This window comes from Oncorhynchus masou, chromosome 5 (genome assembly GCF_036934945.1).
Source record: "Oncorhynchus masou masou isolate Uvic2021 chromosome 5, UVic_Omas_1.1, whole genome shotgun sequence".
Classification (NCBI taxonomy): Eukaryota; Metazoa; Chordata; class Actinopteri; order Salmoniformes; family Salmonidae; genus Oncorhynchus; species Oncorhynchus masou.
The window spans coordinates 23,079,369-23,093,309 of NC_088216.1; positions in this window are offsets into that span (position 1 = coordinate 23,079,369).

Consider the following 13,941-nt stretch of genomic DNA (forward strand, 5'->3'; position numbering starts at 1 on the left):
GCCTACTTTTCTAATGGTCGCTGCGCATAGACCGAGCGAGCTACGGTCAAGCGGGATATCTCGTTGAACTCGGCACGGCCTTGGGATTATGGTAATGCCATTGCCTGCTCTCTGTGTCTTTAAGCACCGCACTTTGTCACTCCATCCTTGCTGTGTGTGTGTGAGAGAGCTTTTCTTTGACATTTGTTGGGGGAAATGACTGATTTTACAGTTCAGGAGGGTTGCCTAATCACACATATGAAGTTTTGAAAAGATCTGACCTTTTTAACCCTTGGAAACAGCCACTATTACACCATTTAAGGCACTTCCTGTTGGCACAGGAAGCTATAAATACACTCATATCCTGATTGGGGTATGCCTTTACAGAATCCTGAGTTTTAAGTCTTTACGTTAAGAACTGAGTTATTTACGGAGGGTTTAGTGAGTGTGTGTTATTTCAGAAAATCATAGAAAATCACAGAAATCTCGCAGAGCTCCGCAGCACACTTTAAAAATATTCGTATGAACACCCTGCAACTGGATCTGTAACTGTTGAAAAAAAGCACCTATATTTGAACATCACCAATCTGTCATTGTACGATTTCTCTTAAATGACGATAGATTATTGACACCGGAGGCTCCTTGACTTTGACGTGAAGTGAAAAAATTATTTCTCTATTTTCATTTTGGACCTTTAATCCCAGAAAAATGGCCATAACTCAAAAACCGTTGAGGCCTAGACGCCATCTTGTTCGGGGCCAACTGCCCATTATGCCAAACCTATGCTCACCAAGTTTCGGCTTCAAAATATTTTCAGTTTTTGAGATAAGGCCCCGTCGTGATTCGTGATGTTTTGTCAAATTGCAATATGATTGCTTATGCCCTCTTGTGGGATTTTCGGGATAGCGGAAAAATGACCAAAATTTGATTATTTTATAAAACGAAAATCGAATGTCTGACAAGTTCATTTGATGACTTCCCGGTAGGTCTGGCCCTGCCGCTCGGCCCGACGCCGTCCCCGAATTTTACAAATGTTTTCGGACGTCTAGTAAGGGACCGGACATTTGCAATATGGACTTTCTCACTAACCATACCGCAAATGTCGAAATTTTCCCTTAAGGTATGTTAATCCCACCAAAGTGTCCGATTTCAAATAGGCTATTCAGCGAAGCACTACAAACGATTATGTTAGGTCTCCAGCAAACCACAATAAACACAGCCATTTTCCAGCAAAATAGAGCATTCATAAAAAGCATAAAAAGAATGAATCACTAACCTTGAATTATCTTCATTAGATGACACTCATAGGACTTCATGTTACACAATACATTCATGTTTTGTTTGATGAAGTTCATATTTATATAAAAAAATCTGAGTTTACATTGGCTATTTAGATTCACTAGTTCCAAAAACATCAAGTGATTTTGCATAGCCACATCGTTTCAACAGAAATACTCATCATAATTGTAGATGATAATACAAGTTATACACATGGAATTATAGATATACCTCTCCTTAATGCAACCGCTGTTGCATTAAGGATGGAAAAAGCAACCCATGCAATAAAGTTTATGGAAAAAGCAACCCATGCAATAATCTGAGACAGCACTCACACAGTAGCCAAATTAGCCTCCATGTTGGAGTCAGCAGAAACCAGAAAATACATGATAAATGTTTCCTTACCTTTGATGAACTTCATCAGAATGCAGTCCTAGAAATCCCAGGTCCACAATAAATGCTTGATTTGTTCAAAAATGTTGGTTATTTATGTCCAATTAGCTACTTTGTTTAGCGCATTTGGTAAACAATTCCAAAGTCACAAAGCGTGTCCACTATAACGTGACGAAATGTACAAAAGTTCCGTAACAGTCAGTAGAAACATGTCAAACAATGTACTGAATCAATCTTTAGAATGTTGTTTACATATATCTTGAATAACGCTCCAACCGGAGAATTAGAATTACTTCAGATGAGCGGTGGAACGCAAGTCCTTCCCCTGTGAACGCGCCTGGTGAAAGCATGGTCCACTCATGGCAGTGGTGACTATTTCCTGTGTCAATCGACTCCCCTTCACATTAGAGTCATCAGACAAAGTTTTATTGACTGCTGACATCTAGTGGAAGACGTAGGAAGTGAAAACTCATCCATATCTCGCTGTAATTTCAATGAGACCTTGGTTGAAGATATGCCACCTCCAGAAAAAAAACAGGAAGTGGAATTTCTCAGGTTTTTGCCTGCTATATGAGTTCTGTTATACTCACAGACATAATTCAAACAGTTTTGGAAACTTCAGAGTGCTTTCTATCCAATACTACTAATAATATGGAAATATTAGCAACTATGACTGAGGAGCAGGCCGTTTTGATATGGGCACCTTTCATCCAAGCTACTCAATACTGCCCCTGCAGCCATAAAAAGTTAAACTTACTCTCTGTTTCTGTCAGATCGGCCCTCTCTGCTCCCATTCATCTAGGTACAAAGTAGTTGTAATTATCCTGACTTTCATATTTCTTCTCCTCCCCCTCTGTAGGCCTGAGGATAAGCCTAGTTTAGAGCTGTGTGAGGTGAATGGTAAAATCTAAATGGTTAATCAAAATATTTTAAAACCAAGAGATAGAGACAGGCACTTCATCATTAGATAACCGCTGACAGGGGACTAGAAACAGGGGACTAATAGAAATCTAATTTTCCTCTCTTCCTAAAATAATCCCAACGCAGATCAGCCCCCATACTGTTTAGTCCCCAGTACCCATTCACTTTGTCCCCATAGTCAACTCCTCTCCATGTCTTATATGATGTACATACAGTGCATTGCAAAAGTATTCCCCCCCTTGGCGTTTTTCCTATTTTCTTGCATTACAACCTGTAATATTTATTTGGATTTCATGTATTTTCACGTCCGGATGCAATGCATGCCCAAAATTAACTGCTTGCTACTCATCCCCAGAAGATAAGATATGCATATTATTAGTAGATTTGGATAGAAAACACTCTGAAGTTTCTAACTGATTGTTTGAATCATGCCTGTGAGTATGACAGAACTTATGTACAAGGCGAAACACAGAGGAAAAAACATTCCGATTTTTTTTCCCAATGAGATTTCATTGGGAATCCAGATTTCTAAGGAACCTTTTTGCAGCTCCTACCGCTTCCACTGGATGTCACCAGTCTTTAGAAATTGGTTGAGGTTATTCCTTTGGGCAATGAATAAGTAGCCTGTTCAAAACAAAGGTAATTTGAAGTGTACTGTTAGATTGAGGCACGTGACCAGAAAGGTAGAGTCAGTTAGTTTTCTTCCTGTATTGAACACAAATCACCCCGTCTTCAATTTTATCAATTGCTTACTTTAAAAAATACCTAAAGTTGTATTACAAAAGTAGTTTGAAATGTTTGGTCAAAGTACACAGGTGACTTTTGAGATATTTTATTTCTGTGTTTTGTGTTGCGCCTGCAGGGTTGAAATATGTTCTCTCTTTGTTCACGGAGGTGCTACTCTCAGAAAATAGCATTGTTTGCTTTCGCCGAAAAGCCTTTTTGAAATCTGACATGTTGGCTGGCTTCACAACACGTGTAGCTTTAATTTGGTATTTTATGTGTGTGATTTCATGAAAGTTAGATTTTTATAGTAATTTAGTTGAATTTGACGCTCTGCATCTTCACTGGCTTTTTGCCAGGTGGGACGCTAGCCATATCCCAGAGAGGTTAATAATGCACGCATGCTTCCGAGTAAGTTCTGCAAAATAGAAAAGTGTACGAGTTGTTTTATTATGCCTGCAGTCATATATCTTAGTGATGTCACTGCTTACATCATTAACTTCTACTCATGAGACCAAACCCATGCCTACACCGCTATATAAACAAGAGTTGCAGTGTTATCTAAAGTCTCAGCAGTAAATGTTCACTTCCCAAGTTGATTTATAGTGGATTGTCTGACAAGTCTCTTATCTCATACACTCCCCTGCAGAGTTCTGTCTCACAGTCACACATTTCTCAAACCGTCTCTTTATAATTTCCCAGATCGTTTCTTTATAAGATGCAGAGACTAGAAAAGACTGTGGAACAATATTAATTAACCTCTCTAGGGTATGTGGGACGCTAGCGTCCCATCTGGGCAACATCCGGTGAGATTGCAGAGCGACAAATTCAAATACAGAAATACTCATGAAAAAATCTGAAAACAAAACGTATTTTACATAGGTTTAAAGATGAACTTCTTGTGAATCCAACCACTGTGTCAGATTTCAAAAATGCTTTATGGCGAAAGCATACCTGTCATGACGTTGGCCTGGGGGATAGGTTTATGACAGTCATAAATACCTCCTCCCCCTTTTTCCTCTCTCTGAGGTTACATTTAAAAAACCTTGGTTAACATAGAGATTCTGGTAACATCAGTAGGTGGGGGAAATGAACTATATTCTGGTAATCCGAACAATTGAACATAGGCGGTGGTACTTAATGAATATGTTGTCAGTTCCGTTGTCATCTGAGATATTCTCATCAATGGTAAAATGACAAACTGTACAATGGAAAGTCTAAACATCAGAGTTATCGGATTCACATGGAATTGTTTTTCAATTTAAATGTTTGAATATGAAAGTATTTGTGATGGGATGAAATGTGATTTTAGCTTCTAAAATGTGAGATGTGGGTTTTCATAAGTTAGGGCTGCTCACTAAGTGGCCCGCCTCTGTGAAGGGACAAGGGCTATAAAACTTTTCAAACACCCCCCCCTCTCCCTTCCTATATAAAGCCTTGACGACAATATAACTTCCTGTTCCGATGAGGGAGGATGACGGTCCTATGTCAGAATGGTTCAGATATTAATTACAGAACGAAGCCAACATCAGCATGAGCTTTGGCTGCGAATGGTATGATCCTTGAACTCTTATTCACGACAGAAGTGATACCTCCTAGCCGTTGAGTTAGCGACCGCAGCTGCAAACGCAGGTTAGGAAGGAACAGACAGAGTATCCCTTCTACCACACTAGAGACATTCTCCAAAGGACAGAGTACTCGGTTTGGCAACACGGTCTTCCATCTACCACCAACATACTGAAGCGCAGCTCAGAGTAAATATTTATTGCATTTTCCTTTTCCAAATGGGCGGTAATTTAGAATGCATAAGATACTGTATTTACGATAGCCCAGCTTCTTCCCTTTGTTCCTCAGTCTTCCCGCTCCTTCACTCAAACCCAGCCCCTTTTCTGTTGTGTAACAAGCTGTCATATCTTTTCCGCCCGCTAGGGAAGTTTTCCTTTATGACATAATTTGTAATCAAGTTATGATTCATTGTGTGTATGTGAATTGTGTGTGATTAGTTAGCTATTTAGTATATACATAATTAAACCCTATATTGTATTGCTGATTCAAATTGTTAGCCAGGATTCTTGCAGACAACCAAGAATTTGAAACTTTCAGATTATGAGACTGAAGTAAGATGAAGATTAATGTTGACTGCTATTGATGTAAAATATTACTAGGTCTTTAACCTCTCTAGGGTAGGGGGCAGCATTCGGAATTTTGGATGAAAAGCATGCCCAAATTAAATGGCCTGCTACCTGGGTCAGAAGATATGATATGCATATAACTGGTGGATTTGGATAGAAAACTCTAAAGTTTCCAAAACTGTTAAAATAGTGTCTGTGAGTATAACATAACTGATTTGGCAGGCGAAAACCTGAGAAAAATCCATTCAAGAAGTATTTTTTGTTGTTGTTGGTTTTGTAGTTTTCTATTTAATGCCATTACAGTATTACAGTATCAATTTGCAGTTCCTATGCATTCCACTACATGTCAACAGCAGAGCGCCAGATTCAAATAAAATGCTATAAAATTCAAACTTTCATTAAATCACACATGTAAGATACTCAATTAAAGCTACACTCGTTGTGAAAATTCTGCCCCCTAGCTTTAAGAGGTTAAAACCTGTCTAGGACACACGTTCTGCTAGCGGACCCCCCCCCCCCCCAACTTTCCACTGAAAAGGCAGCGCGGGATATTAAAAAATATTTTGAGGAAATATTTAACTTTCACATATTAACAAGTCCAATACAGCAAATGAAAAATTAACACGATGTTTATCTACCCATCGTGTCCAATTTTTAAAATGTTTTACAGTGAAAACACAGCATATATTTATGTTAGATCACCACCAAATCCCCAAAAACACACAGCCATTTTTCCCAGCCAAAGATAGTCACAAAAGCAGAAATAAAGATAAAATTAACCACTAACCTTTGATAATCTTCATCAGATGACACTCACAGGACATCATGTTACACAATACATTTATGTTTTGTTCGATAATGTGCAGATTTATATCCACACATCTCGGTTTACATTGGCGCCATGTTCAGAAATGCCTCCAATATATCCGGAGTAATTACAGAGAGCCACGTTATATAACAGAAATACTCATCATAAATCTTTCTTTTTTGATGAAAGATACATATTTTACATATGATTAAAGATACACTTGTTCTTAATCCCACCACAGTGTCCAATTTCAAAGAGGCTTTACGATGAAAGCAAACCAAACGATTACGTAAGGTCAGAGCCAAGTCACAGAAAAACACAGCCATTTTTCCAGAAAAAGATAGGAGTCACAAAAAGCAGAAATATAGATAAATTAATCACTAACCTTTGATGATATTCATCAGATAACACTCATAGGACTTCATGTTACACAATACATGTATGTTTTGTTCGATAAAGTTCATATATATCAAAGAATCTCAGTATACATTGGCGCGTTACGTTCAGTAGTTCCAAAACATCCGGTGATTTTGCAGAGAGCCACATCAATTTACAGAAATACTCATAATAAACATTGATAAAGATACAACTATTATGCACGGAATTATAGATACACTTCTCCTTAATGCAACCACTGTGTCAGATTTCAAAAAAAGCTTTCCCGAAAAAGCACACCATGCTATAATCTGAGTACAGCGCTCAGAGCACAAACAAGCCATAAAGATATCCGGCATGTTGTGTGGTCAACATAAGTCAGAAATGGCATTATAAATCTTCACTTACCTTTGATGATCTTCATCAGAATGCACTCCCAGGAATCCCAGTTCCACAATAAATGTTTGTTTTGTTCGATAATGTACATAATTTATGTCCAAATACCTCCTTTTTGTTTGTGCGTTTAGCCCAGTAATCCAAATTCATGATGCGCAATCACTAGGAGCAGACAAAGTCAAAAAGTTCCATTACAGTCCGTAGAAACATGTCAAACGATGTATAGAATCAATCTTTAGGATGTTTTTAACCTCTTGAAACTCCCCATCCCGGATCCGGGATTGTGACTAAGCCTCAGGCTCATTAGCATAACGCAACGTTAACGATTTCTGAAAATCGCAAATAAAATTAAAATAATGCGTTTGCTCTCAAGCTTAGCCTTTTCTTAACAACACTGTCATCTCAGATTTTCAAAATATGCTTTTGAACCATAGAAATTGACTAATTTGTGTAAGAGTATGCAAAGCTAGCATAGCATTTTGTGTAGCATGTAGCACGCAACATTTTCACAAAAGCCAGATAACCAAATAAATAAAATCATTTACCTTTGAAGAATGATGTTTTCAATGAGGAGACTCCCAGCCACATACCAAATGCGCAGTGTTTCCTGAAAGCGTCTGTGTGTAGGAGAAATCGTTCCGTTTTCTACATTGCGCCTGGCTACCGAAACGAACCGAAAATGCAGTCACCTACAACGTGAAACTTTTTCCGGATTAACTACATAATATCGACCGAAACATGGCAAACGTTGTTTGGAATCAATCCTCAAGGTGTTTTTTCACATATCTCTTCATTGACATGCAGTTCTTGGAAGCTTGCTTCTCTCTCTCTGCCCCATGGAAAAATACTGGCAGGTGACTTTTGCGCACCAATTTCGGCGCAGGACACCGGGCGGACACGTGGTAAATGTGGTCTCTTATGGTCAATCTTCCAACGATCTGCCTACAAATACGTCACAATGCTGCAGACACCTTGGGGAAACGACAGAAAGGGCAGACTCATTCCTCTTGCGTTCACAGCCATATAAGGAGATCATGAAAGACAGAGCCTCAAAAATCCTTGTCATTTCCTGGATGCCAAGTCATCTTGGTTTTGCCTGAAGCTCACGTTAAAGGGCACGCACAGAGAGATTTGTATTTCTGGACACGTCAGAGTGTTTTCTTTCGAACAGTAGCAATTATATGCATAGTCGAGCATCTTTTTGTGACAAAATATCTTGTTTAAAACGGGAACGTTTTTCTTCCAAAAATGAAATAGCGCCACCATAAGTGTAAGAGGTTAACATAAATCTTCAATAATGTTCCAACCGGAGAATTCCATTGTCTTCAGAAATGCAATGGAACTGAAGCTAACTCTCACGTGAACTCGCATCAAAGGCCCCTGGCTCTCTGGCAGACCTATGACTCATTCCCCTCTCATTCGCCCCCACTTCACAGTAGAAGCATCAAACAAGGTTCTGAAGACTGTTGACATCTAGTGGAAGCCTAAGGTAGTGCAATTTGACCCCGTAGACACTGTATATTCGATAGGCCAAGAGTTGAAAAACTACAAACCTCAGATTTCCCACTTCCTGGTGGGGTTCTTCTTAGGTTTTTGCCTGCCGTTTGAGTTCTGTTATACTCACAGACATCATTCAAACAGTTTTAGAAACTTCCGAGTGTTTGCTATCCAAATCTACTAATAATATGCATATATTAGCAACTGGGCCTGAGTAGCAGACAGTTTACTCTGTGCACCTTATTCATCCAAGCTACTCAATACTGCCCCCAGCCATAACAAGTTTTTAATACAAATTTGTACTTGTGTAAAATAGGATGACTATCAGCCCCCACCAAATTATTATTATTTCAATATCACGTTGAATTAGATACACTGTATTCTATTCTGCTCACTGGAGAAAAAATCCTTCTGGCCTTGTTCATTTATCAAACGAGATGCCAGAAACATGCCAGAAACAATCTCAAGAGTGTTTTCTCCCATCAAGGATAGGATGCTTAGAAGACAAGTAGAGAGTTATAGTATTTTCTTGTTTGATATCATCCCTCGTAAAATGTTAATTAAATAAACGGTATCGCTGTTCTTTTGCCTTGCTACGCTTTTTGAAATGGGTCTGGGTGCTGTGTGACATTGAGTCTTCCCCCGAGAAAACACTATTCAAGCCATACTCAATAACTGGTTTCAGAGATAAGGTCTAACTCGTTCACAATGGTTCACAAATAACTCAATCCCTGAGCTTGTGAGAGATTTTAGGGCATAGAGAGGATCGACAGTCTCTGAGTCCAGCCTGCTGTTTTTATCTCACGGACACCATCTTCTCTCTGAAGGCTCGCCTTAAACCTCATAATGGGCATGGGAAACATTACATTTGGCATTACGCTACGAATCAGATGAAAAGATTGTACAGCTATCCAGCCACATACTATAATGACTAGGGCAAAACTGCACTCTCTGACTGTGTGCTCACTCAGATGTTTACAGTTTCTTCACACATCTTTCTGAACCAGAGTAATTTGAGTTAGCCAAGTAGCAGTATAGACTACCATTGCTTTTGGGTTTGTAATTCAGTCCTTCAGTTCAACCATTGTGTATTTTAGCAGTGTGTAAAAACAACTACATGTCAGTGTGAAGTCCCCTCTTATGGGAGTTATTAAGGAAATTGAAATCATTATTTCATCAAGCAGATGAAATGTTTTCAGGTTTTGTGGCCGGGGCTTGAAATAAAAATCGATGCTGTGGATATTGAACCGTGGCCTCCCCTGAGAGAGCACAGAGGGCTGAGGATGCCTTAAATACCTGCAGTGTATTGATGACTGGATGTAACGGCTCTCTGTCTCCAGGTCTGTCAGGGTAACCTTTAGAAATATACCAATTACACCAGACTCAATGCTTATGTACAGTTTCACATGTGTAAAACACATATCTGTGATTATGTTGGTTCAGAAGCACCACTGGACATTATGTACTACATCAGGTAGTTATTAATTGTGCTGAATTATTATTATTTTTTGAAGTACCATGAAGTACCCATGGTTATCACCTAGTTTCTTAGTAAGTACTAGGTAAATACCACTGGAAATAGTACTGTCAAATAAAGTGCTACCAATAATTGGTCAGAAGTCTGTTTTCGAGGTCTGTGTATTGAAGCAGTTTTGGGTCATCTTAGGAAGTCTAACGAAACTTAAATCAAATCATATTTTATTGGTCACACATATTTAACAGACGTTATTGCGGGGGTAGCGAAATGTTTAGTGTAGACTGTAGAGAGACCCCTATCTTTGCTCCTCCTCACATCTCCCTTCCTGTTTAAGAAACTTCTTACTGTACTGGGGGGTTCTGAGGAGAGATATAGCTTGTCTCTGGTGCATTTCCTCAAATATTAGTGTTAGTGCTGAAGCATCTTAGACATAATTTCATGTAGCTAAGTACTTCTGTCACTAATTAATATGTTATTACCGTGTAAATAATTACCAATGTTCAGAAACCTGATCAGTTGTTATGCTCATTTAATCTGTTTTTCAGGATTCATGTAGTTGCATATTTCCCTGGACAATCTGTGTCAAAGTGACAGTCGCTATGAAGGGCTGGACCTTTGGCATTGGAGCCCAGTTGATACCCAGTTGATTTGATTTGACGGTGGAAGGGAAGCTCTACAGGGAGAGAGTCAGTCTGTCGGTACAGATTGACCCCTGTTGTCAGTCTGTTGACCCAAGCAGACCTCTCTCTCTCTCTTTCTCGCTCTCCCTTAATTGCCAAGCAGGTTAGAAAGTGCACAGTTCATACTATCCAGGAGGGCCAAATTTGATGATGCTGTTCTGTACCCTGTGTCATGGTTCCATGTTTAACACAGGCAGTCATAGAGAAGGTATTGTAACAGTTCAGAATTGACCTCCCCACCCCTTTCTTCATAAAAAGCATAGCAGTAATAATGTCACGATGTGTCAATGTGCAGTGACAAAAATGTCTAGTGGCCAAGTGTTTAAGGAAAATACTGTCTGATACCGTCTCATTCCATTCTTAGACTGTGAAAGATCATTTGCAATATATTTTTTGAACCAAGGGTTAACTGTACATTTTACCACAGCGTCACTTGCCATGCAATCGCTTTGTCTCTCTTGAATGCTGAATCAAAGTCATTACATTCTATCATAAAACATTATGTGTGACAAAGAGAGGATCGAGGCACAAGAAACCATAAGGTCTCAGACAGTTTACATCATTGTACAGTCATGTACGACACCACCTACAATACAACCCTCTGTGCAAAGTGACAAGTTATGCTAATTAAAAACAATGAGTCAGTTGAACGCAACACAGATCTTGATTAGGAGGTACAGAGCTGAACTTTTAGTTTAGGATAATAGTCACCACATTAATATACTGCGGAATCTCAGAAGCATGAGAGATGAAGCATGTTACAGTGTTCATTGCCATGTCATGCTGGTTGCTAATGTTTTCCAACTATGTATATTAATTAAACGCACATATGAATTGAGCTTTAATGGGTGCGTCAATGTCGTAGTAAGCATAGCCGTCAGCCAACTTTGCACATGTATGAAGTGTCTTGCAAAAGTATTCAACCCCCCTTGGCACTTTTCCTATTTTGTTGCATTACAACCTGTAATTTAAATACATTTTTTATTTTGATTTCATGTAATGGACATACACAAAATAGTCCAAATTGGTGAAGTGAAATGAAAAAATGCACTTGTTTCCCAAAAATTCAAAAAATAAATAAAAATGAGAAGTGGTGCATGTGGTTCCTCTAAAAGTCACGAGCTTATACCGCGGGACTTAGAGGAACCCAGCGTCACGGCTTCATTGCTCCAGAGCACTCATTATGCACTTGGGTCCCAAGGTTTTTATGTGACTAATCATATCGAGTGGTTCCAATGACGAATTTGACATAAGCCACTGCTCCCTGGTGACTTTCTTCAGCAAAGATGGCTGACAAAACATTACGGGGGAAGCAAATGTAAGTAATTATAACATCACAACAAGTAAAGAAAAATTGTACAATTGAGAGGAATATGTTAGTTAATTTAGAGACAAATGATTATGCATATATTTTTGTTGAATAGTTAACTTCTTATGGGCATTTGGGACAGTAGCGTCCTACCTAGCCAACATCCGGTGAAATTGCAGAGCGCGAAATTCAAACTACAGATTTATAAATATTTAAACTTTCATAAAATCACAAGTGTAAAACATCAGAATTAAGCTTAACTTCTTGTTAATCCAGCCGCTCCATCATATTTCAAAAAGGCTTTACGGCAAAAGCACACCATGCAATTATCTGAGGACAGCGCCCCGCATATAAAAACATGAAAAACATATTTCAACCAGGCAAGTGCGACATGAAAGTCAGAAATAGCGATATAATAAATACCTTACCTTTGATGATCATCTTCTGTTGGCACTCCAAAAGGTCCCAGTTATATGACAAATAGTCCTTTTGTTCGATAATGTCCTTCTTTATATCCATAAAAACTGAGTTTAGCTGGCGCGCTTCAGTCAATATTCCACCCAGTTTCCCTCCATCAAAATGCATACAAAATGAATCCCAAACGTTACTAATAAACTTTTCCAAACAAGTCAATCAACGTTTATAATCAAACCTTAGCTACCCTAATACGTAAATTAATGATACAATTTAAGACGGAGAATCATTATTGTCTGTTCCCAGAGAAAAATACCAAAGAACGCATTCTCATTCACGCGCTTGGAAACACTACAGCCAAAATGGGAGCCACCTCGAAAAACTACAATTTCTGGCTCATCTTTCCAAAAACCAGCCTGAAACTCTTTCTAAATACTGTTGACATCTAGTGGAAGCCTTAGGAACTGTAATCTGGGAGGACCCCCTTATAATAAAAGTGACAGCCAGCCATTGAAAATAGTGGTACGCTGAAATTTGTATTTTTTGGGATGATTTGTCCTCGGGATTTTGACTGCCGTATCAGTTCTGTTATACTTGCAGACATTATTTTAACAGTTTTAGAGTGTTTTCTATCCAAATCTACCAATTATATGCATATCCTAGCTTCTGGGCCTGAGTAACAGGCAGTTTACTTTGGGCACGCTTTTCATCCAGACATGAAAATACTGCCCCCTACCCAAGACAGGTTTATTTATGAAAATCTCTATTTAGCATCTCTATTTAACATTAGCCAGCTACCTAGCTGGTGTTATGGCATTGTAATTAGTGTTGTTTAATGTTTTAGGGACTCCTGTAATGGTTTTCTTGTGGGGAAAGAGAGGCGGACCAAAATGCAGCGTGGTTAGTTTTGTGCATCTTTAATAAAGATGAAAGTACGACAATCTACAAAACAAGAAACGTGCAAAAACCAAAACAGTCCTATCTGGTGCCACAAACACAAAGACAGGAACAATCACCCACAAAACCCAACACAAAACAGGCTACCTAAATATGGTTCCCAATCAGAGACAATGACTAACACCTGCCTCTGATTGAGAACCATATCAGGCCTAACATAGAAATGGACACACCAGACACACAACATAGAATGCCCACCCAGCTCACGTCCTGACCAACACTAAAACAAGAAAAACACACACGAACGATGGTCAGAACGTGACAACTCCTGAGAAATCCAGCAAACCAGGCTGAGGTGTTTCTGGGTACACATTGTTTCTTTCAAGGTAGGATTATAGCAATATTTGATAAATTTAGGCCTATTTACGTGTATATTTCTATTATTGCACCTTATTTTGGCTGTTAGGCTAATTGTAATTTTTTCCATATGCAGACCATACCCAAAACACACTGCCGCCCGGGTTTGCATTGCAATTGAGGGCATAAACTGGGTAAAGACACCACCAGAGTAAGTAGACCTTCATGTAGTAAATAAAGCGGTGGCAGGTAGCCTAGTGGTTAGAGCGTTGGACTAGTAACCGAAAGGTTGCAAGATTCAACCA